The sequence below is a fragment of the Canis lupus genome, chromosome 4, assembly GCF_048164855.1.
Source record: "Canis lupus baileyi chromosome 4, mCanLup2.hap1, whole genome shotgun sequence".
NCBI classification, from domain to species: Eukaryota; Metazoa; Chordata; class Mammalia; order Carnivora; family Canidae; genus Canis; species Canis lupus.
The window spans coordinates 791,109-811,947 of record NC_132841.1 but is presented as its reverse complement, the minus strand read 5'-3'; the positions used below and the strand labels follow the sequence as shown (position 1 = coordinate 811,947).

The 20,839-nt window shown below is 43.2% G+C and overlaps 1 long non-coding RNA gene across 4 annotated transcripts in view; it reads right to left on the bottom strand.

The window, feature by feature from the left end:
- LOC140631700 (uncharacterized) overlaps positions 1-20,839 on the bottom strand; it is a 154,950-nt gene that overhangs the window by 7,186 nt on the left and 126,925 nt on the right. For 3 of the 4 annotated variants that reach the window (XR_012029191.1, XR_012029189.1, XR_012029192.1), the window contains exon 2: positions 13,930-16,928. This is a non-coding gene — a long non-coding RNA (uncharacterized lncRNA). The remainder of the gene's footprint in view (positions 1-13,929; positions 16,929-20,839) is intronic. The other variant, XR_012029190.1, reaches the window with a different exon arrangement.

Below are 20,839 nucleotides of genomic sequence, written 5' to 3'. Positions count from 1 at the left end.
CTAACGATGGAGTTAAAGGATCTATACCCTAAAAACTATAGAACACTTCTGAAAGAAATTGAGGAAGACACAAAGAGATGGAAAAATATTCCATGCTCATGGATTGGCAGAATTAACATTGTGAAAATGTCAATTTTACCAAGGCAATGTTCACCTTTAATGCAAACCCTATCAAAATACCATGGACTTTCTTCAGAGAGTTAGAACTAATTATTTTAATATTTGTGTGTAATCAGGATCCCTGGATGGCGCAGCCATTTGGCACCTGCTTTTGGCCAAGGGCACGATCATGGAGACCTGGGATAGAATCCCATGTCAGGCTCCCGGTGCATGGAGCCTGCTTCTCCCTCTGACTGTGTCTCTGCCTCTCTCTCTCTCTCTCTGTGTGTGTGACTATCATAATAAAAAAAGACTTGTGTGGAATCAGAAAAGACCTTGAATAGCGAGGCGAATTTTAAAAAAGACAGCCATATCTGGGGCTTCACAATGCCAGATTTCAGGGTGTACGATAAAGCTGTGGTTCAAGACAGTGTGGTACTGGCACAAAAACAGACAAATGGATCAATGGAACAGAAGAGAGAACCCAGAAGTGGACCCTGAACTTTATGGTCAACTAATATTCAATAAAGGTGGAAAGACTATCAATTGGAAGAAAGACAGTCTCTTCAATAAATGGTGCTGGGAAAATGGACATACACATGCAGAAGAATGAAACTAGACCACTCTCTTTCAGCATACACAAAGATAATCGCAAAATGGATGAAAGATCTAAATGTGAGACAAGAGTCCATCAAAATCCTAGAGGAGAACACAGGCAATAAGTTTTTTGAACTTGGCCACAGTAACTTCTAGGAGATACATCCACAAAGGCAAAATAAACAAAAGCAAAAATGAACTATTGTGATTTCATCAAGATAAGAAGCTTTTGCATAGCAAAGGATACAGTCAACAGAACTAAAAGATAACCTAAAGAATGGAGAAGATATTTGCAAATGACGTATCAGATAAAGGGCTAGTTTCAAAGATCGATAAAGAACTTCTTAAAATCAACAACAAAGAGACAAAGAATCCAATCATGAAATGGGCAAAAGACATGAAGAGAAATCTCACAGAGGAAGACATTGCCATGGCCAACATGAGCATGAAAAAGTGCTCTGCATCACTTGCCATTAGGGAAATACAAATCAAAACCACAATGAGAACCACCTCACACCACTGAATGGGGATAATTAACAGGGCAAGAAAAAACAAATGTTGGAGAGGATGCACAGAAAAGGGAAGACTCTTACACTTTTGGTGGGAATGGGAACTGGTGCAACCACTCTGGAAAACTGTGTGGAGGTTCCTCAAAGAGTTAAAAATAGACCTGCCCTACGACCCAGCAATTACACTGTTGGGGATTTACCTCAAAGATTCAGATGCAATGAAACGCGGGGACACCTCCCTACGACCCAGCAATTGCACTGTTGGGGATTTACCTCAAAGATTCAGATGCAATGAAACGCGGGGACACCTGCACCCCGATGTTTATAGCAGCAATGTCCACAATAGCCAAAATGTGGAAGGAGGCTTGGAGTCCTTTGAAAGATGAATGGATAAGGAACATGTGGTTTATGTATACAATGGAATATTACTGAGCCATTAGATACGACAAATACCCACCATTTGCTTCAACGTGGATGGAACTGGAGGGTATTACACTGAGAGAAGTAAGTCAATTGAAGAAGGACAAACATATGTTCTCATTCAATTGGTTAATATAAATAATAGTGAAAGGGAATGTAAGGGAATGGAGAAGAAATGTGTGGGAAATATCAGAAAGGGAGACAGAACATAAAGACTCCTAACTCTGAGAAAGAAACAAAGGATGCTGGAAGGGGAGGAGGGCAGGGGGTGTGGGTGAATGGGTGATGGGCACTGAGGGGGGCACTTGCCTAGATGAGCATGGGTGTTACTCTGCTTGTTGGTAAATTGAACACCAATAAAAAATAATTAAAAAAAAAAGTCCAAACAACTAAATATTTATGCTGCCAACATGGGAGTACCGAAATATAGAAACCAATTAACAACAAACATACAGGAACTCACTGATAATAATACAATGACAGGGGATTTTAACACCCACATATGGCAACGGACCGATCGTCTATGCAGAAAATCAACAGGGGAACAACAGCCTTGACACACTGGACCACAGGGACTCAAAGATATAGTCTCAACATTTCATCCTAAAGCATAATACACATTCCTTTCAAGTGCACATGGGACATTCTCCAGAACAGATCATATCATGGGCCACAAATCAGCCCTCAACAGGTACAACAGGTACAAGAAGGTTGGTATCACATCATATACATTTTCGGACAATGAGGCTATGAAACTCGAAGTTGACAGTAAGAACAAATTTGGACAGACCAAAAATATGTGGAGATTATGAACATCCTACTAGAGAATGAATGGAGCAACCAGGAAATTAAAGAGGAAATTTAAAACAAATGAAAATGAAAACATGTTTCTCCAAACCTCTGGGATGTAGCAAAGGCAGTCCTAAGAGGGAAGTACATAGCAATATAGGCCTACCTCAAGAAACAAGAAGTCTCCAATACACAACCTAACCCTACACCTAAAGCAGCTGGTAAAGGAATAGCAAACAAAGCCTAAAGCCTACAGAAGAAGGGAAAAAATAAAGATGAGAGCAGAAATAAACAATACAGAAACAACAAAACAGTAGAATGGAATAGCGAATCTAAGAGCTGGTTCTTCAAAATAATTAATAAAATGGATCAAGCCCTAGCCAGCCTTATCAACAAGAAAAGAGAAAACCTAAATAAATAAAATCACAAGTGAGAGAAGAGAGATCACAATCAACACCAGAAAAATAAGACAATTATAAGCGAATACTATGCAAGATTATACGCTAACAAACTGGGAGACCTGGAAGAAATGGACAAATCTCTAGAAATGTGCAAACGAGCAAAACTGAAATAGAAAGAAATAGAAAATATAAACAGACCCATAACTAGCAAAGGAATTGAATCAGCAAGGCACCTGGGTGCCTCAGTGGTTCAGTATGTGCTTTGGCTCAGGTCATGATCCCGGCGTCCTGGGGAATCAAGTCACACATCAGGCTCCCCGTATGGAGCCTCATATTCCCTCTGCCTATACCTCTGCCTCTCTGTGTCTCTCATGAATACATAAATAAAATCTTTAAAAAAGACAAAAAGATGAGAAAGGACCCAAATAAAATCACAAATGAGAAAAGAGAAATAACAACCAACACTAGAGAAATAGAAACGATAATAAGAGAATATGATGAAAAATTATATGCCAACAACTGAGAACCTGGAAGAAATAGATCAATTCCTAGAAATATATAACATAGCAAAAATGAAAAAGGAAGAAACAAGAAACTTGAACAGACAGATAACCAGCAGAGAAATTGAATCAGCAATAAGGGATCTCCCAACAGGAGATGCTTAGATCGATAGAACAGAATGGAAAGCAAAAAAAGATAAAAACATGTAACTCTATGATCCATTAATGGACAACAAGGCAGGAAGGAATATCCAATGGCACAAAGACAGTCTCTTCAAGAAACCCTAACCCTGACCCCAGGATAAGAACAAACGGTGTTGGGAAAACCAGGCAGCCACATGCAGAAGAATGAAACTGGACCACTTTCTTACACCATCTGTATAAAAAATAAATTCAAAATGGATGAAAGACCTAAATGTGAGACCTGAAACCATACAAAGAAGAAAAGATAGGCAGCAACGTCGTTGACATTGGCCATTGGATCTTCTTTCTAGATATGCCTCTTAGGTGAGGGAAACAAAAGCAAAAATCCTATTGGGACTTCATCAAATTGAAAAGCTTCTGCAAAGTGAAAGAAACAACCAAAGCTAAAAGGTAACATAAAGGAGGAGGGGCAAGATGGCGGAAGAGAAGGGTCCCCAAGTCACTTGTCCCCACCAAATTACCTAGATAACCTTCAAATCATCCTGAAAATCTAGGAATTTGACCTGAGATTTAAACATATACCAGCTGGAATGCTACAGTGAGAAAAGTTTGTGCTTCTATGAAGGTAGGAAGATGGGAAAAAGAAATAAACAAAAGGCATCTAAGGGGGAGAGGCCACCGAGGAGCCGGGCTAAGGCCAGGGCAAGTGTCCCCCGGTCAGGAGAGCTCTGTCCCAGAGAATCAGGAGCTGCACCAATCTTCCAGGGTGGAATGGCGCTCGCAACAATTCAGAGCAGGACCCCAGGAGGATGGAACCCTTGGGGTCCATGGAACACTAACAGACACCTGCACTCCCAGGAGAGTGCACCGAGCTCCCTAAGGGTTGCAGGGCACATGCATTGACCCAGGAGCAGCTCTGAGGGGATCGGGTGGCCGCTCTGTGCAGAGGGGGCTGTGGGTCCCTGGGAGGAGCTAGGTGTCAGCACCTAGGGCAAAGGAAGAGGCGCCGTGTGGAGGGGGCTGCGCGGCTCCTGGAGCAGCTCAGAGGGGCTAGGGCGGCGGCTCTGTGGAGAGGTGGCTGCACGGCGGGGAGTGAGAATGCAACAGTGCTGGCCCCGGAGCACAGGGCGCCGAGACACAGCCCAGGATTTGGCCTCCCCCAGTACAGGCAGAGGCCCGGAGGGCCCAGGACAGCAAGGACGCTCCTGCCAAGAGCTCAGCAGACCAGCAGCCCACCCTGGAACCTCCAGGCCCTGCAGATGGATTTCTCCGGAGTTACTGCAGGGCTGAATACCGGTTTTCAGACCTGGCCACTGCCACTGGGGTCGTTCCTCCTTGGGATTCACGGGGTAAACAACCTCCACTGAGTGCTTCACCAGGCAGGGGGAGAGGAGCTCCCCCAAGGGCTAACACCTGAAAATCAGCACAACAGGCCCCTCCCCCAGAAGACCAGCTAGACGTACAACTTCCAGGGGAAGTCAAGGGACTTAAAGTATACAGAATCAGAAGATACTCCCCCATGTTTTTTTTTTATTTCTGATTGTTTCCCCCACCCTTTTTCTCCCCTTTTCTTTCTATAATTTCTCCTTTTATTCTTTTTTGCTTTTTTTCCTCCTTTTTACTTTTTTCTTTTTCTCTTCTCTTTCCTTCTTTTTCTCCTCTCTTTTTCTCTTAAGCCCAATACAACTTGTTTTTGGCCACTGTGCACTGAGCAAAATGACTAGAAGGAAATGCTCACCTCAAAAGAAAGAAACAGTCCTCTCTCCCACAGAGTTACAAATCAGGATTACAATTCAATGTCAGAAAACCAATTCAGAAGCACTATTATACAGCTACTGGTGGCTCTAGGAAAAAGCATAAAGGACTCAAGAGACTTCATGACTGCAGAATTTTGATCCAATCAGGCCGAAATTAAAAATCAATTGAATGAGATGCAATCCAAACTAGAAGTCCTAATGACGAGGGATAACGAGGTGGAAGAACGAGTGAGTGACATAGAAGACAAGTTGATGGCAAAGAGAGAAACTGAGGAAAAAAGAGACAGACAATTAAAAGACAAGGAAGACAGATTAAGGGAAATAAACGACAGCCTGAGGAAGAAAAACCTATGTGTAAATGGGTTTCCTGAGGGCGCTGAAAGGGACAGCGGGCTGGAATGTGTATTTGAACAAATCATACCTGAAAACTTTCCTAATCTGGGAAGGGAAACAGGCATTCAGATCCAGGAAATAGAGAGATCTCCCCCTAAAATCAATAATAACCATCCAACACCTCGACATTTAATAGTGAAGCTTGCAAAGTCCAAGGATAAAGAGAAGATCCTTAAAGCAGCAAGAGACAAGAAAATCCTGACCTTTATGGGGAGGAGCATTAGGGTATCAGGAGATGTCTCCAAAGCAACCTGGCAGGCAAGAAAGGGCTGGCAGGATATATTCAGGGTCCTCCATGAGAAGAACATGCAACCAAGAATACTTTATCCAGCAAGGCTCTCATTCAAAATGGAAGGAGAGATAAAGAGCTTCCAGGAAGGGCAGGAACTGAAAGAATATGTGACCTCCAAACCAGCTCTGCAAGAAATTTTAAGGGGGACTCTTAAAATTCTCCTTTAAGAAGAAGCTCAGTGGAACAATCCACAAAAACAAGGACTGAATAGATATCATGATGACACTAAACTCATATCTGTCAATAGTAACTCTGAACGTGAATGGGGTTAATGACCCCTTCAAAGGCGCAGGGTTTCAGACTGGATAAAAAAGTAGGACCCAACTATTTGCTGTCTACAAGAGACTCATATTAGACAGAAGGACACCTACAATCTGAAAATAATGTGTTGGAGAACCATTTACCATTCAAATGGTCCTCAAAAGAGAGCAGGGTTAGCCATCCTTATATCAGTAAACTAAAATTTACCCCGAAGACTGTAGTGAGAGATCAAGATGGACACTAAATCATACTTAAGGATCTATCCAACAAGAGGACTTACCAATCCTCAATATATATGCCCCGAATGTGGGAGCTGCCAAATATTTAAACCAAATAATAACGAAAGTGAAGAAATATTTAGATAATTATTATCTTATACTTGGTGACTTCAATCTAGGTCTTTCTACCCTCGATACGTCTTCTAAGCACAACATCTCCAAAGAAACGAGATCTTTAAATGATACACTGGAGCAAATAGATTTCACAGATATCTACAGAACTTTACATCCAAACTGAATTGATTAAACATTCTTCTCAAGTGCACATGGAACTTTCTCCAGAATAGACCACATCCTGGGTCACAAATCGCATCTGAACCGATACCAAAAGATTCAGATCGTCCCCTGCATATTCTCAGACCATAATGCCTTAAAATTAGAACTAAATCACAACAAGAAGTGTGGAAGGACTTCACACATTGGAGGTTAAGGACCATCCTGCTTAAAGATGAAAGGGTCAACCAGGAAATTGAGGAAGAATTAAAAAGATTCATGGAAACTAATGAGAATGAAGACACAAACGTTCAAAATCTTTGGCATGCAGCAAAAACAGACCTAATGAGGAAATACATCACAAAACAAGCATCCATTCAAAAACTGGAAAGAACTCAAATACAAAAGCTCACCTTACTCATAAAGGAGCTAGAGAAAAAAACAGCAGCTAGATCCTACACCCAACAGTATAAGAGAGTTAATGAAAATTTGAGCAGACCTCAAGGAAATCGAGACCAGAAGAAATGTGGAACAGATCAACAAAACCAGGAGTTGGTACTTTGAAAGAATTAATAACATACATAAACCATTAGCCAGTCTTATTAAAAAGAATAGAGAGAAGACTCAAATTAATAAAATCATGAATGAGAAAGGAGAGATCACTACCGACACCAAGGAAATACAATCGATTTTAAAAACATATTATGAACAACCATACGCCAATAAATTAGGCAATCTAGAAGAAATGGACGCATTTCTGGAAAGCCCCAAACAACCAAAACTGGAACAGGAAGAAATAGAAAACCTAAACAGGCCAATACCCAGGAAGGAAATTGAAGCAGTCATAAAAACCTCCCAAGTCACAAAAGTCCAGGGCCAGATGGCTTCCCAGGGGTATTCTATCAAATATTTAAAGAAGAAACCATACCTATCCTACTAAAGCTGTTTGGAAAGATAGAAAGAGATGGAGTACTTCCAAATTCGTTCTATGAAGCCAGCATCACCTTAATTCCAAAACCAGACAAAGACCTCACCAAAAAGGAGAATTACAGACCAATAGCCCTGATGAACATGGATGCAAAAATTCTCGACAAGATCCTAGCCAATAGGATCCAACAATACATTAAGAAAATTATTCACCATGACCAAGTAGGATTTATCCCCGGGACACAAGGCTGGTTCAACACTTGTAAAACAATCAATGTGATTCATCATATCAGCAAGAGAAAAACCAAGAACCATATGATCATCTCATTAGATGCAGAGAAAGCATGTGACAAAATAGAGCATCCATTCCTGATCAAAACACTTCAGAGCGTAGGGTAGAGGGAACAATCCTCAACATCTTAAAAGCCATCTAGGAAAAGCTCACTACAAATATCATTCTCAATGGGGCAGCACTGGGAGCCTTTCCCCTAAGATCAGGAACAAGACAGGGATGTCCACTCTCACCACTGCTATTCAACATAGTATTGGAAGTCCTAGCCTCAGCAATCAGACAACAAAAAGACATTAAAGGCATTCAAATTGGCAAAGAAGTCAAACTCTCCCTCTTCACCGATGACATGATACTCTACCTAGAAAACCCGAAGACCTCCCCCGCAAGATTGCTATAACTCATAGCAATTTGGTAGCGTTGCAGGATACCAAAATCACTGCCCAGAAATCAATGGCATTTCTATACACTAACAATGAGACTGAAGAAAGAGAAATTAAGGAGTCAATCTCATTTACAATTGCACCCAAACCATAAGATACCTAGGAATATACCTAATCAAGGTGGTAAATGATCTATACCCTAAAAACTATAGAAAACTTCTGAAAGAAATTGAGGAAGACACAAAGAGATGGAAAAATATTCCATGCTCATGGATTGGCAGAATTAATATTGTGAAAATATCAATGTTACCCAGGCAATGTACACGTTTAATGCAATCTCTATCAAAATACCATGGACTTTTTTCAGAGAGTTAGAACAAATTATTTTTTTTTAAATTTTTATTTATTTATGATAGTCACGCAGAGAGAGGAGAGAGGCTGAGACACAGGCAGAGGGAGAAGCAGGCTCCATGCACCGGGAGCCCGACGTGGAACTCGATCCCGGGTCTCCAGGATCGCGCCCTGGGCCAAAGGCAGGCGCCAAACCGCTGCGCCACCCAGGGATCCTAGAACAAATTATTTTAAGATTTCTGTGGAATCAGAAAGACCCCGAATAGTCAGTGGGATTTTATTTTATTTTTTTAAGATTTATTTATTTATGATAGACATAGAGAGAGAGAGGCAGAGACACAGGAGGAGGGAGAAGCAGGCTCCATGCAGGAGCCTGATGTGGGACTCGATCCCAGGTCTCCAGGATCACGCCCTGGGCTGCAGGCAGCACTAAACTGCTGCGCCACTGGGGCTGCCCAGTCAGTGGGATTTTAAAAAAGAAAACCATATCTGGGGGCATCACAATGCCAGATTTCAGGATGTACTACAAAGCTGTGGTCATCAAGACAGTGTGGTACTGGCACAAAAACACACATAGATCAATGGAACAGAATAGAGAACCCAGAAGTGGACCTTGAACTTTATGGTCAACTAATATTCGATAAAGCATGAAAGACTATCCATTGGAAGAAAGACAGTCTCTTCAATAGATGGCGCTTGGAAAATTGGACATCCACATGCAGAAGAATGAAACTAGACCACTCTCTTTCACCAGAAACAAAGATAAACTCAAAATGGATGAAAGATCTAAATGTGAGACAAGAGTCCATCAAAATCCTAGAGGAGAACACAGGCAACACCCGGTTTGAACTTGGCCACAGCAAGTTTATGCAAGGTACATCCATGAAGGCAAAAGAAACAAAAGCAAAAATGAACTATTGTGACTTCATCAAGATAAGAAACTTTTGCACAGCAAAGGATACAGTCACCAAAACTAAAAACAACCTTCAGCATGGGAGAAGATATATGCAAAAGACGTATCAGATAAAGGGCTAGTTTCCAAGATCGATAAAGAACTTCTTAAAATCAACACCAAAGAGACATACAATCCAATCATGAAATGGGCAAAAGACATGAAGAGAAATCTCACAGAGGAAGACATTGACATGGCCAACATGCACATGAAAAAATGCTCTGCATCACTTGTCATTAGGGAAATACAAATCAAAACCACAATGAGATACCACCTCACACCAGTGAGAATGGAGAAAATTAACAAGGCAGGAAACCGCAAATGTTGGAGAGGATGCGGAGAAAAGGGAACCCTCTTACACTGTTGGTGGGAATGTGAACTGGTGCAACCACTCTGGAAAACTGTGTGGAGGTTCCTCAAAGAGTTAAAAATAGACCTGCCCTACCACCCAGCAATTGCAGTGTTGGGGATTTATCCCAAATATTCAGATGCAATTCAACGCTGGGACACCTGCACCCCGATGTTTATAGCAGAATGTCCACAATAGCCAAACTGCGGATGGAGCCATGATGTCCATCGAAAGATGAATGGATAAAGAAGATGTGGTTTATGTATACAATGGAATATTACTCAGCCATTAGAAATGACAAATACCCACCATTTGCTTCACAGTGGATGGAACTGGAGGGTAGTATGCTGAGTGCAGTAAGTCAATCAGAGAAGGACAAACTGTATGTTCTCATTCATTTGGGGAATATAAATAATAGTGAAAGCGAATATAAGGGAATGGAGAAGAAACGTGTGGGAAATATCAGAAAGGGAGACAGATCATAAAGACTCCTACTTCTGGGAAATGAACTAGGGGTGCTGGAAGGGGAGGAGGGCGGGGGGTGGGGGTGAATGGGTGACGGGCACTGAGGGGGACACTTGCCGGGATGAGCACTGGGTGTTATTCTGTATGTTGGTCAATTGAACACCAATAAAAAATAAATTTGGGATCCCTGGGTGGCGCAGCAGTTTGGTGCCTGCCTTTGACCCAGGGCGCGATCCTGGAGACCCGGGATCGAGTCCCACATCAGGCTCTCAGTGCATGGAGCCTGCTTCTCCCTCTCCCTCTGTCTGTGTCTCTGCCTCTCTCTCTCTCTCTCTGTCACTGTGTGCCTATCATAAGTAAATAAAAATAAATAAAAATAAATAAAAATTATTTAAAAATAGACCAAACAACTAAATATTTATGCTGCCAACATGGGAGTACCAAAATATAGTAACCAATTAACAAAAGTACAGGAACACACTGATAATAATACAATGATAGGGGATTTTAACACCCACTTATGTCATGGACCGATCGTCTATGCAGAAAATCAACAGGGGAACAACAGCCTTGACACACTGGACCACAGGGACTCAACAGATATAGTCTGAACATTTATTACTAAAGCAGAATACACATTCCTTTCAAGTGCACATGGGACATTCTCCAGAACAGATCATATCATGGCCCACAAATCAGCCCTCAACAGGTACAACAGGTACAAGAAGGTTGGTATCACACCATATACATTTTTGGACAATGAGGCTATGAAACTCGAAGTTGACAGTAAGAACAAATTTGGACAGACCAAAAATACGTGGAGATTATGAATATCCTACTAGAGAATGAATGGAGCAACCAGGAAATTAAAGAGGAAATTTAAAACAAATGAAAATGAAAACATGTTTCTCCAAACCTCTGGGATGTAGCAAAGGCAGTCCTAAGAGGGAAGTACATAGCAACACAGGCCTACCTCAAGAAACAAGAAGTCTCCAATACACAACCTAACCCTACACCTAAAGGAGCTGGTAAAGGAATAGCAAACAAAGCCTAAAGCCTACAGAAGAAGGGAAAAAATAAAGATGAGAGCAGAAATAAACAATACAGAAACAACAAAACTATAGAATGGAATAGCGAAACTAAGATCTGGTTCTTCAAAATAATTAATAAAATGGATCAAGCCCTAGCCAGCCTTATCAACGAGAAAAGAGAAAACCTATAAATAAAATCACAAATGAGAGAAGAGAGATCTCAATCAACACCAGAAAAATAAGACAATTATAAGGGAATACTATGCAAGATTATACGCTAACAAACTGGGAGAACTGGAAGAAATGGACAAATCCCTAGAAATGTGTAAACAAGCAAAACTGAAATAGGAAGAAATAGAAAATATGAACAGACCCATAACTAGCAAAGAAATTGAATCAGCAAGGCACCTGGGTGCCTCAGTGGTTGAGCATGTGCTTTGGCTCAGGTCATGATCCCGGGGTCCTGGGGGAGCACGTCCCACATCAGGCTCCCCGCATGGAGCCTCATTTTCCCTCTGCCTATACCTCTGCCTCTCTGTGTCTCTCATGAATACATAAAGGTGCAGCCACTGTGGAAAACAGTCTGGAGGGTCCTCAAGAAGTTAAAAATAGGGGATCCCTGGGTGGCGAAGCCATATGGCACCTCCCTTTGGCCCAGTGCGTGATCCTGGAGACCTGGGATCGAATCCAACATCAGACTCCCGGTACATGTAGCCTGCATCTCCCTCTGCCTGTGTCTCTGCCTCTCTCTCTGTGACTATCATAAAAAAACTTTAAAAAAAGAAGTTAAAAATAGAGCTACCCTACGATACGAAAATTGCACAGCTAGGTATTTACCCTGAGGATACAAAAGTAGTTTAGTAGATTTGAAGAGGAACACACAGCCTAGTGTTGGTAGCAGCATTATCAACAACAGCAAAACTGTGTATACAGCCCAGATGTCCATCGACAGATGAATGGGCAGAGACGATGTGGTAAACATACACACTGCGACATCACTTGGTCATCAGAAGGGATGAAAGGAATCCATTTACAATGACGTGGGAGAAGTGGAAGGGACCTATGCTAAATGAACTCAGTCAGTCAGAGAAAGACAGATACCAAATACCATACAATTGCATTCACATCTGAATTTTAAGAAACCAAACAAATTGGCAAAGGGGCCAAGGGAGGGATGAGAGATGCAAACCAAGAAACACATTTTAACCACAGTGAATAAACTAATAAATACCAGAGGAAGGAGGGGGGATGGGGAATCAGGGGATGGGGATAGTGGAGGTCACCCCTGACCAGAACCAGGTGTTGGATTCAAGGGTTGAATCACTATGTGTAAACCTGAAACTACATCATACTGTGTTTATAAAGAGGAATTCAAATAAATCTTTAAAATAATAATTGGTAGTATAGAGAAAACATGTGCGCAAAAGAGATAAAGTCAGAAAGGCAACTGAAAATCCAAACAAAGAGTCTTTAGAGCCACAAATCCCCTCCTTAGCTCAGCTCAGGAGAATCCTGCCATGCCTATTCTCACCCCAGCAGAAGCATGGATTTTGATTCTCTGGGGAGGCCACTGACTTGGTGGAGTCAGGCTATGTTTGAACTCAAAACCTAAATAGAGTGCATAAAACTAAACTGCCCAAGATGCTAGGAGTCCCAGTGCAGGCACATGCCAAGACACAAACTCTAACCATACACAGACATAAGCCTAACCCTCCACTTAAGTCTAATGTTAACATAACCCTTAAACAAGAAATATCACTAATCAAAAACCAAACACAAACCCCAAGACCGAAACACATTCACTGAACCTTCCTGCCAACCCTCACCCTAACTCCTAAACCTATTCTAAACCATTAACCCTGACCCTTACCTTAAATCTAACCCTAACCCTAACCTCTAACCCTAACCTTATCTTAATGTACTCAAATCCTATTCCTAACCTTAACCTGTACCCTAACCCTAACCCTCTAATACTAATCCTATCTCATATCCCAAAGTGTACCCTAACCCTACCCTAAAAGAAATCCCTAACCCACTGCCTAACCCTCTCTTACCCTTTTCCAAAACCGTGCCCTGACCCTGACCTAACCCTAACCATAACCCCTAATCAAACACTAACCCTAACCCTAGCCCTAACCCCTACCCTAAAACTAACCCTCGCCCTAACCCTAAACCTAGCCTTAACTTTAACTCTAAACCCTAAAACTAACCCCTAACCCTAACTCACACCCTAACCCCTAACCCCAACTGCAAACCTAGCCTAAACCTAACTCTAACCATAACCCAAACCCCAACTCGTAACCTCCTGCCCTAATCCCTAAATTCTAAACCCTAACCCTAAGTCTAACTCCTGTCCCTAATCCAAACCCCGATCCTAACTCCTAACAACTGAACCTTACCCTTATCCCTCACCCTAACCTTTAATCCGTAACCATAAGCATAATCACTAACCCCTAACATCTAACCTAAGACTAACCACCAACTGCCTCCCCTCCCCTGTCTTACCATTCATTCTACCCATTCACTTACCCAGAGTTCTGAGGAGTCCCTTCTGACATGGACGTGGCCCCCAACGGCGCCTCCAGAGTCCTCCAGGGGGTCCTGAGGAAGCCGGGCTCCTGTGAGTGGGGACGTGGCCCCACGTGTTCCTGAGTCATAGTCAGCGGGTACTGAGGACCCGGGTCTCCTGTCAACCTGGATTATGCCTCACATACTCTGGAAGCCTCACAGCAGGTTCTCAGGATGCTGGAGGCTCCTGTCAGCCTGGACATGGACCCACGTCCCCCAGAAAACTCACAGTGGGTCCTGAGGAGGTTGTGGGTTCCTGTCAGCCTAGACGCAGCCTCATGTGTCCCGAAGCCAAAGTGCAGGTCCTGAGGAGGACATGGCCCCACATTTTCCTCTGCCTCACCATAAGACTTGAGGAGCCTGGGAGCTCCTGTCAGCACGGACGTGGCCCCAAATCATCCCGATCCTTCACAGTGCGTCCTGAGGAGACTGGAGACTCCTGTCAGTGTGGATTCAGCATCCACATCTTCCTTAGGCCTCACCACAGGCTCTGACAAGGCTGGGGTCTTCTGTCTGCATGGACGCATCCCCATATTTCCTGAAGACTACACCGGGTGTCCTGAGGACATCAGTGTCTGTTGTGTGGACGTGGCCCCACGTCCTCCCAAAGCGACACCACAGGTTCTGAATGGCTGGGGCTCCTGTCACTGTGGATGCTGTCCCCAGCTTCCAGAAGCCTCAATTTATGACCTGAGGAGCCAGTTAGCTCCTGCCAGAGTGGACACAGTGCCACATCTTTCAGAAGCCTCCAGGCATGTCCTCAGGTGGCCCAGGGGCTCCTGTCAGCGTGGATGCAGGCCCACATCTTACTGAAGCCTCCCCGCGGGTCCTGAGGCAGCCCAGGGGCTCCTGTCAGGGTGGATGTTGGCCCACATCTTCCTGAAGCCTCACCGTGTGTCCTGAAGAGACTGAGGCTCCTGTCATCATGAACGTGCCCAATATCCCCCCGAAGACTCCGCGTAGTTTCTGAGGAGGCTGTGGCTCATCCACGTGGACATGTCCCCACGTCTTCCTCAGGCCTCCCCAGCACAGGCTGGCTCCTGTTAGTGCAGGCAAAGGAGGCCTACTGCACATGCATGCCCCCTGGGTGGTGCCTGGGCTCGGGCACCCACTGCGGGATGCTCAGTCGCTACAGGAGGCTGTGCAGGAGGCAGCGTGCCCGTCTCTGGGCCCACCTCTGCCTCCTTCCAGGCTCTAGCTGTGGCCTGTTATCTTCGGAAACATCTGCCTGAAAAAGAGCCCAACACCCGGCTTCCCCAAAAATACTTAAGGAGAAAGAATTGGAGCCCAAAGGACGCGAAACGAAATGTGGACCAGACTTTTACCACGTCCTGTAAAACTCACTCAACCCTCTTCCACTGTGGGCGGGACCGTGGGCTGCTGCAGGCACCCTGGAAACAGTGTGGAGGCTCCTCAGGAAGTTGCAAATAGAGCCGCCCTGCGACCAGCAGGTGTACGGCCTGGAGCTCACTCCGAAGATACAGATGCAGTGAGACGTGGGACAACTGCACCCCAATGTCCACAGCAGTGGGGTCCACATTGCCACACTGTGGGAGGAGCCTCGGTGCCCTGTGGCAGATGAGGGATAAAGAGGATGGGAGATAGATGATGGTCATAGAGAGAGGAATGGTACTCAGCTATCAAAGAGAAGGAAATCTTGCCATTTGCAATGTCATGCATAGAACTAGAGGGATCATCCTAAGTGAAATAGGTCATTCGGAAAACAGAATGACCCTGTGGTGTCATTCATAGGTGGAATTAAAGAAGCAAAGCAGAACATCTGTGAAGGGAAGGAAAAACAAATAAGATGAACACAGATGCAGGAAATACAGACTCTTAATTATAGGAAACAAACTGAGTGTTGCTGCAGGGGAGGGGATGGGGGAGGGGATAACAGGGGACCAGCATGAAGGAGGGCATGTGATGTCACCAGCACTGCAGTTATCTCCAACTGGTGAATCCCTGAATTCTTCCTCTGAAAGTATAATACACTATACGTTAATTAATTGGGTTTAAATTAAATTAATTTTAAAAAATCAGTTGTATCAGAGCACGTTTCCTTCTGGACTCTCTGTTCTGCTCCTTCAGCTTATGCTGGGACCAACCCTCGTGGGTCTGGTTTGTTTAAGTAGGCGTCAGGCCTCATCCATGGACCAGCCCAGGGTTAGAACTCACGACCCCGTGATCAGGACCGGAGGTGAGGTCAGGAGCCGGATGCTTAACTTACAGAGCCAGGTGGGATCCCGAGGACAACACTGCTTTATCCTGTGTCTCTGTGACATCGTTTGAAATAGGAAAGTGCTGCGTCCCGCTCTGTCCTGCTTCTCCAATACTGATTTGCTATTCGGGGTCATTTGTGGGGGCGGATGGATGTCACAGGTTTTTTTTTTTTTTTCCTATTTATACGATCTGCCACCATGATTTTACAGGAATGACATTGAAATTGAGGGTGCCTTCAGGAACTACCGACATTTTCACAAGATGAGGCTCCCAACCCACGAGCCCAGGACGGCCTCCCAGAGCCTGGTGTGGCTCAGTGCACAAGTCTTGTGCTCCTTTGGTTCAGTCTCATTATTTATTCTCTGTGATGCTCCTGAGAAGGGAGTCATGTCTGTCATTTCCTTCCTGAGTGCTCATTGTCAGGACACAGCAAGCCCAACAGTAGAATAAAAATTGAGCCCAGGCCAAGGGCAGGAAGGCCCTATTAGAACAGATCTCAATGCCCTTGAAGGCCCCATATCAAAATGTAAACAGAACTTTAGTAATTGATCCACCCTTCGGGAGTTCCCCGAGACCAGCTCTTAAAACTAAGCTAAAACCCACCTGGAGGTCCAAGTCCCTGCTCCACTGTGTCGGGTATACTTGGACACAAGCTCGAGCTTGTAAATAAACCCTCGTGTGTTTGCATCAGTGTCGGCTTCTCGATGGTTTCTCGGATTCGCAATCTTGGGCTCAACAGTCTGAGATAAAAAAAAAAAAAAGAAGCTCGGACACAAGTCGAGTGAATGCAGGGTTCTGAGAGAAGAGGCGGAGACCCGGGGGCTTGGGGGCTCTTCTGTGGAGGCCCCAGCAGACTGGGGGGCGGGATGCTCAGCCCCAGAGCCAGAGGACCCAGCATCCCCACCCGCATCCCGCCTATCAGGGCCGGGTCTCAGGGAGCAGCACAGCGCTGCCCGCTGGAGCCCAGAGACGCTGATGCCCACCACGCCTCTGCCCCCGCAGGTGCAACTCCCAGGGAGATGTGCACCTGACAATCAACACCACGGTCCATCTGCACACCCACACAGACCATTCGCTGCCACCAAGTTGTCGGACCACAGAGGCTGCTGAGCTTCAGCTCTGCCTGGAAAGTAGGGTCTAGATTCCTTTGTACTTTGTGCTCTATTTTCAATCATTTTCTTTGACTTTTTTATTAATTGCCTTATTTTAATTTTTATGTATGTACCTTAGATATTTCTAATTTTTACTTTCATGGTACTTCATTGTGTTTTTTTTTTAAATTTTTTTCAATTTATTTATGATAGTCACAAACAGAGAGAAAAAGAGAGAGAGAGAGAGAGAGAGAGAGAGAGAGAGGCAGAGACACAGGCAGAGAGAGAAGCAGGCTCCATGCACTGGGAGCCCGACGTGGGATTCGATCCAGAGTCTACAGGATCATGCCCTGGGCCAAAGGCAGGCGCTAAACCGCTGCACCACCCACGGACCACCTTAATTGTTTCTATTTTGGGATTTAGAATCTTTTAACAAGCAGGCCAAAATAATCTATTGGTTTTTTTGTGGGGGGGGGGGAGGGCAGTTGTTATTGTTTTTCTTGTTTTTTCTTTTTCTTCCTTCTTTCTTTTCTGGAAGAAATAATGAGATGGAGAAATTCACCTGCATAAAATAAAATGAGGTCTACTCACAGCCAGGAAGTTCATCAATACACATATATGATGTCTAACTACAGTTTAAAACAATGATTATAAAGATAGCATCTGGGCTGGAAAAAGAGCACAGAAGAAAACTAGAGAATCCCTTCCTGTAGAAATAAAACAACTAAAATCTAGTCAGGCCAATGTTAAAAATGCTATAACTGAGATGCAGTTCCAAGTGGAAGCCTTAAAAACAAGAAAGGTTCTGGACCACAGACACAGAAGTAGGGAAGTCAGTCACTTATTAAAACAGTAACATTCATACCATAGGAGACTCAGAAGATGAAGAGAGAGAAAAGGTGGGCCTTGCTCAGACATTAGAAACGACAAATACCCACCATTTGCTTCAACGTGGATGTAACTGGAAGGTATTATGCTGAGTGAAGTAAGTCAATCAGAGAAGGACAAACATTGTATGTTCTCATTCATTTGGGGAATATAGATAATAGTGAAAGGGAATATAAGGGAACGGAGAAGAAATGTGTGGGAAATATCAGAAAGGGAGACAGAACATAAAGACTCCTAACTTAGGGAAATGAACTAAGGGTGATGGAAGGGGAGGAGGGCGGGCGGTGGGGGTGAATGTGTGATGGGCACTGAGGGGGACACTTGACGGAATGAGCACTGGGTGTTTTTCTGTAGGTTGGCAAATTGAACACCAATTCAAGAATAAAATTATTATAAAAAACAGAAAGAAATAAGAAAAGAAAGAAAGAAAGAAAGAAAGAAAGAAAGAAAGAAAGAAAGAAAGAAAGAAAGAAAGAAAGAAAGGAAGGAGTGGCACCTGTGTGGCTCAGTTAGTTAAGCTTCTGCATTAAACTCAGATCATGATCCAGGTCCCAAGGCAGGCTCCCTGTTTCGAAGGGAACATGCTTTTCTCTCTCCCTCTGCCCCTCTCGCTCATGCTTTTTCTCTCCTCTCTCTCTCAAATAAATAAAAAACATCTTTGCAGAAGAAACAAGCCCACAAGGAAGAGAAATCTCCCATGTAGAAGAATTTTAAACAATTTGTGCAGACATTGCACCGTCAAGTTCATGAGCATAGCTTCCCACTCTTAAGTGTGGAATACACATAGTAACTTCCTTCTACAAAATATAATATGAAAAAGTTAAAATAATATTGATAATATAATAATAATAATAAAAATAATAATTAATAATAATAAAGAATCAGTTTACTGTGGAGAAAGCTGACAAACACTACCACAGCAAGGTGACCAGATTGATACCAAGACTGCTAAATCATGTTGATAGTATCTATCCTTTATATAATATAATGAAAATGGCAGTATATCTCTGTATATAATCTACAAAACAGTTCAATTATGAGATAAATGACAGACATGTCCCAACTGAGGGAAAGTTTACAAAATACTCTACTTCTCAAAGTGTTCCAGTGCAACAACAACAAGGAAAGGCTGAAAGACTGTCACAATCTAGAGGAGCCTAAGAAAACAGGAGGACAAATGGAATGTCATATGAGGGATGGTAACTTAGCAAAAACTAAGGAAATCTGAATAAACTATGGTATTTGGTTAATGCGACTATTTTAAATTTGATTCCTTAGGTAATATTTGTACCGTAGTAATATAAGATATCAATAATTGGAGAAATTGAGAGCAAGTGCATGTGAATGCACTGTAATATCTTCTCAATTTCTCTATAAATCTTTGTTTTTTTCCTAATTAATAAGATTTATTATGAAAATCGACTTAAATGAATCAGGCTCCAAGTGTGAAGACATTTTAAGAATCGTTGAATTAACTTTTGCCTTATTCTTAAAGAGTTCCTTTGATGGAAACAAAGTAAGAATTTCATATCAGAAGGAAAGAAAGACAATTATGAACACGTATAATGCCTCCTCAACCTGAAAAGCAGGAAAGGATAATAAATAGCAAAAATCAGATAAAAATACTTCTAGTATAATAGACACCATATTGCAAGTGCATTTAAAATTATCAATGCATAACATTTATTTCCTTGACATTTGTCTTCAAAAGAATTCACAGTGTTTCAGTGTCAGTTGAAACAGGGGAAGAATCTCAGGGAAGAATCCTTCACAAAATAATCGGACCATTGGTAATAATGACTCTCAGTTCTTTCCAAATCCATAAAGATGCATTTCCTGAGGAGTGACTGAGCTGTGAAGAAAGAGATGAGAAACCCTCATCCTTCTGAATTACTTGTGTCAGAATATTTTAACCATAGTACTACGGATAGTAAATTATCCTTATTAACAGGAAATATGTCTCAGATTGGAATCTGAGCAATTAGATGGCCAGAGTAAAAACGCTTTGACTCGCTCCTCATCTTTTAAAGATAAAGGAGAGCTTTTCTATATACAAACTCAGTTGTCTAGATAGCCTTAGGGAATAAGAGTCTGCAGCATGGAATCCCGCTGCACAGCTGGGACGCCCACGAGCCAGATCTTCCTGATCCCAAATCCCTGGGCCTGTCCCCCAACACACGCTGCCAAGCTGAGGTCATTTGCTCTCTTAGGAGCTCCGGGGAAGGGGGAAAGAGCTAGATAGGATGGGACGGAATGCAAAGAGGCCGAGAAAATGAAGGCCTTTCTACTTTAAGTTCAGTGTTCGAACAAGTCCAGCCATCCCAGGCCCCTGTGAAGAAGAGCTGAAATTTACATTATTTCAGTTACAGGAAAAAAACAAAGTTTACAGCTTAATGTCTTTGAAAGCCCCACAACAGAATGAAACCGAGCCCATGCCAAGGGTTGGAAGTGCCTATTAGAATGAGAGCAGAGCTTAATACCCTTGAAGGCCCCATATCAAAATATAAACAGAACTTGAGGAATTGCTCCAGCCCTTTTGGAGGACCCCAAGACAAGCCCTTAAAACTAAGTTAAAACCCACCTCGGGGTCCAAGTCCCTGCTCCGCTGTGTTGGGTGTACTTGGTCGCAAGCTCGAGTTTGGAAATCAACCCTTGTGTGTTTGCATTGGTGT